We start from the raw sequence: 5,947 nt of genomic DNA on the forward strand, positions 1-5,947 counted from the left end.
GTCGTCTTGGTGTTTCTTTGTAAAAACCAAAATAATTTATTTATTTTTTATTTTAAGTCTTTAAAAAATGATTAAAATTTTAAAATTTATCTAATTTGAAACAGTTATATGTGTAACTTGTTCTACATGATAAATTCACTAAATGTCTTAATAACATTTAATGGTAGAAACTAATAAACATATTTTAAAAATAAAACAATAAATGAATAAATAATTAATTTAAATATTAAAAATAGTACAATGACTAATTTTAAAATGAATCATACCAACAAATATAAATAATACAATAGACACCATTATAAATTTATTTTAATTAAAAAAACCAAAATGGATATTCTTATTAAAATGGATAAAAATACAAAAAAAATATTAACAAAACGTAAATACTGTGGCAAAAGAAAATATAATGATTTTACTGTAGTAATAATAATGAAATCGTTAAAATTAGTTTTATTTATTTTATTTAAAATTAAATAAAGTTTAGTTGAGTGGATATCCCATTTATTGGAATTAAATAAGATTAATAGTCAATAATTAATAGTTTGGGCCACCAATTCTGAGCCTGCCCACTTAATTCAATTCAAATAATTATTTAATTATATAAATTATCTACGAGATAAATTTAGAATAGGGTTAAAGATTCAATAAAAACATAAACATAAAATCATACCACAACTTATTTTTAATTAAAAATAATATAAAAATATATATTATAATATAATATGTATATGCAAGTAATTAGCGGAATGAATAAGACACTAATAACATAATAATTTAGTGATTAAAAGTCATAAGTTGTAACAGCCCCGAAAATTCATAATGGAATGTATATTAAAAATATCAAATGCGGAAGCGAAATCAAAAATTCGATTAATATCCCTTACACTAAAACCAAAAACGTGCTCACAATATAAAAGATCAAACTACCTAAAGGAGAAACTTGAAAGTAAAAGCTACAAATATGATTATGGAGTCTTTAGGCGTCCCCTTCGTTGTCCTCCTGCGGAACTGGCTCGGGAACAAGGTCTTCCTGATCTGAAATGATTAAATAAGGAATGAGCTCACTAGCCCAGTAAAGACATCACGATATCTCACCGTCACGGAGGTAAATGTGGGTAAAAAACACAAAAAGACCAATGGAGCATAATTTACAACAAAACTTTTTATCAATAATAAAACCTTTACCATTCACTTACCCGGTGAAATTCATAAGACAATATACGAAAATAATAACATCATTATCATCATGAAATCATATATAAACTGTATAACGTAATACTTATCAAGCCTTTCGAAATTCAATCGTTACACAATATATTTTCTTCATTTACCAGCCCACTAGTATCCATGGGGATCCATAGGGGTCCCGCTACCCGTTAACCCTTAACACTTGAAATCAGATTCCAGGGCCGTCCCCATACCCCGTCCGGTATAGGCACCAAAACTATAAACCTCATTACCCCGTCCGGTATGAGGGTGAAACGGGCCGTCCCCATACCCCGTCCGATATGGGCGCCAAAACACATAAGATCTCCATACCCCGTCCGGTATGGGAGACCACAATCCCGGTAGGGTTCCCTACGGACCCGGTCCGTCCACCATCTCTCAGGATATCTAGTCAGGCTGACCACATTATACAATTACCCATTTACATAATCTTTCATTCTCTTTTCCCTCAGTCAGCATCATCAATCCACATACAAACAAGCAAACGGTAATTTATGCCAAACAGATAACATACAGCATCAATATCCCAGTCATTCAATCCATAATCAGTAAAACAGTAAAATATGCACACGAAACTATAAAATGAAAACATCAAACCTCATACTACATTTAAAACTGTAAAACAGGCTAAATAACAGTTAACCGACAAACACACTAGACTCGGGCTCCATTAGCGACCTTAAGCAATTTCACACATTCGTTGATTCATGAAATACCGTTTTATCATTTATTGAACTTTAAAACCGTGATAGGAAATAGGGTGAGGGGTCCTTACACGTTTCGGGGTCCGAACACGGCTTCACAGTGCGCCTACAGGCTGTCCCTAATTTTCCCTGAATTTTTCCCGGGGAACTGAAACGCACTACTGGTACCTGCACGTGTTCCAAAAAATCCAAAATTAGGTCCGGGGCCCCTTTCGGCCAATATCGCATTTCCGGCACGGCGGCTCCGCCGTGCTCCGGCGACGGTTCGCCTCGGGTTGGCCATTTTCGGCCGTTTCCGGTCGAATTTGGCCACACTCGCATTGGTTCCTGCGATAAAACAACCCTACGGCCCTCGGGGGGCCGAAAATTTACGGAAAACCGAAGCTTACCGGCGGCGGTGCTCTCGGGTGCGGTGGCTATCCGGTGAAGTTCGTGTTTTGGTGATTCGGCTCTGATCAACCTGTAGAGAAAAGAATGGTGATCACGGTGATATAAAAATTGCATTAAACGGAGGTCGGGAATGGCCTCATCGGAGGCAAAAACCGAGGAGGGGCGCGGCGGCGCCGCTGGTTTTCTCACTTGTTTTCCAGCCGTTTGGCCAGGATTTTGGCTCCGATTTGGCCACTGGAGAAATCAGCATGAAAAAACGAGTCGGGGGTATGAAATTTACCTCGATCGGCGGTCGGAAATCCCTCCGGTGCAGCGGCGGGTGGCGGCGGCCGGCTTCTGGTTCGTCTTCTCCGGCGAGGGCAGGCGGCTAGGGTTTGGGGTCTGGTGTGGGGGTCTTATTTATACCCTTTTGCCTTTTGATCTCAGTCGTCTATTTTGATTTAATCTGGGCCGTCCGTTTTTGATTAAATCTGGACTGTCCGTGCGATCAAATCTGGACCGTCCGTGCGCGCGATTGATCTAGGCCGTCCGATCGCGCGCGCACGGATCGCTAACGTGGCCCGTCCCCGGTCGACGTAGTTTTTGCCACGTTGCAGGTCCTGGTTGGCCGAGACTGCTGACTGGGTCTGCTGACGTGGCTGCGACGTAGCGCGCGCGTGTTTTTTTTTTTTTTTTTTTTTTTTTTTCCGGGCGCTACATAAGTTGAATTTAAAATTTATGAGTTTGAAATTTATTAAAAATATAAAATATATTATTTTTATAATTATACTATAAATTATAACTTCACTAAAAATATAAAATTTATTATAAAAATATATAATTTTTAATTTAATAAAATTTAAAAATTTAACTTATTATCATATTAATAAAATTATAATAATTAAATTAAATTAAATATTAGTAAATTATAATATTTTTAAATTAAAAAAAATTATAACAGCTAAACTCACTCAATTACAATAGTTATAATAGAATAAAAATTTAATTTAATTTTAATTTTAATTTTTTTCTCATAAAAATAATTAAATAAGAGTAACGCCATATTTCTGCATAGTTTTACCTTATTTCATCGCATCATTTTTTTAGCCCTTCAATCATGTGACATTTAAACTTTATATACACCATGTATAGTAAAAAAAAAAAAAAAGAAAGAGAATATCATGTTTTATTAAATTTGAAGAACATAAAAAAATGATACATATTATATTTGTTATTGTATGTAAGAAGGGGAAGTACATGTAAATATTGTAAGTCTGAATATAGATTTGGCTAATGCCAAATGAAGTTTAATTGAAATTTAAGTTGAAATTGAGACTATGACAAATCATCTGCCACTTAAATAATAATAATTAATAATATAATTGAAAGTTTATTATCTGATAATAAATAATATAAATGAGACTATTATAATAATAATTATTGTTGTTAATTATCTGATATTGATAGTTGATTGAACCATAAAGCCTTTTGTTTGAAAGTGTGGAATAGAAAAGGCCCATTCTTGAATCATTAATTATATAATTAAATGGTTTGATTGTTAAGCCTATAACTCAATATTTAGGAAACAAGACAATAGATGTCTTCAATCCATGGTTAAATTCTTAGGCTTAATAATACATGATATATCTTATAATTTCTTCTTATAAATTTAACAAAAAATGCAAATCATAATATAAGTCACTTAAGGATAAAAATATCAAGAGCAATGGTTTATATAGTACATATTTTATTAAATTTAATGATAAAAATATAACTTACCACAGCATAATTGGTAAAAACTTAATTTTTCATAAAATATACCATACATAGTGAATGTTAGAATAACATTACTTTTTTTTTTTTTACCTTCATGTGCGTTACCATAAACCGATAAAAATATAAATTAATGACTTGGCAAATAATAAAAGAATTTTATTTAAATTTGTTCCTTGTGGTTTTAATTCAAAACCATTAGTACAAAACATTAATGAGAGAGTTATCAAAGAAATACAATTATCACTCATATTGAAGACTAAAAAAATCTTAATATTAATTAAAATAATCATACTCATAAGTAGAGATGAATATTAAGGTAGATAATCTGTCGACATACTTCAATCCATCCAAAATATTACAGATTAAAATCTATAATTAACAAATTATAAGATAAGTGTGAGTAAAAAGTTATAAATTTAAAATGAGTATAAAGCATATATCAATTTACTGTTTTATACACCCGACACTCACACCTGTTTAGTAACACCTCGATCCTGGCATTTAGTGTAACACCCACCAAAAATTTTATTTTTATTTTTTATTAATAAATATAATTTTTTTAATTATTTAATTTAATTTATAATATTTTGTTTTATTTTAATTTAATGGAAAAATTGGGTAAATTGATAAAAGATTAAATTGAAAATAATTTTGAAAAAAAAAGGTGAAAATTTGGGTTATATGAGTATTTTTGAAAAAAAAATCAGAAATCGATGGGTAAAAACGTAATTTAGAAAAATTGCACTACGTTAGACGCTCGGTCAGCAGCTCCAACCAACCAGGACGCACCAAGTGGCAGAGGCGTTGACGCGGGGGGAGCCACGTGGGCGATCTGCGTGCGCGTGATTGAACGACTGTGTTTCGTTCCCGCGACACGGATGACTCAGAGTGAATCGCGTACGGACGGTCCAGATTGAATCGCGATAAACAGCCTAGATTTACTCCCTATTTAATCGCGATCGGACAGTTCAGATCAAAAGCGAATGGGTATAAATAACCCTATCCGCACCCAAACCCTAACCCTAGCCGCCAGAACCCCTCGTCAGAGAAGACAACCAAGCCGTCGGGAAGCCGACCACCGCCACCCGCCGCCGCACCAGAACCCTTTCCGACCGCCAAAAAAGGTAAAAATTTCTCCTTTTGCACGAAATTCAATTTTAAACCCACCCATGCCTATATCAAAGTGAAAGAACTAGCCAATTGGTCGGAAAACACCACTGAAGCCCGGTGGCGCCGCCGCGAGAAATTTTATAAATCACCTCCGATGAGGCCTTTTTCGATTCCTGTTTTGTGTAATTTTTCCACCGTTGTGGTCACCATTTTCTTCTCTATAGGTTGACCGAAGCAAAATACTCAACCGCAACGTGAGCCAGAGGAGTCGTCGCACCAGAGAGTCCTGCCACCGATGAGTTTCGGTTTTTCATATTTTTTTGGCCCACCAATGACCTTTAGCTTGTGTGCTCGCAGGAATCGATGTAAAATTGACCGAATTCGACTGAAAATGGCCAAAAGCAATCGACCTGAGGTGAACCGCTACCGCGGGCGGCGACGCCGTCGTCAGAGCACGGCGGAGCCGCCATGCTGAATTTCTTAGATTGGCCGAGTAGGCCCTGGGACTGATTTTTAGGTTTATTTGGGACATTTATAGGTACTATAAGCGCGTTTCAGTTCCCGGAAAAAAAAATTTAGGGAACCCAAGGACTGCCCATAGTTGTAGTAAACCATTTAGCTTTTCAGTATCAAATCAAGTAAGGACCCTCACCCTATTTCTTATTATAGAATTGAAGTTTGAGTAAATAATTATATGGTATTTTGTACAAATTAAATAGATGTGCATAATTAATTACGGATTGCTAATGGAATCCGAATCG

The sequence above is a fragment of the Carica papaya genome, chromosome 9 (genome assembly GCF_054855325.1).
Source record: "Carica papaya isolate Zhongbai chromosome 9, ASM5485532v1, whole genome shotgun sequence".
NCBI lineage: Eukaryota > Viridiplantae > Streptophyta > Magnoliopsida > Brassicales > Caricaceae > Carica > Carica papaya.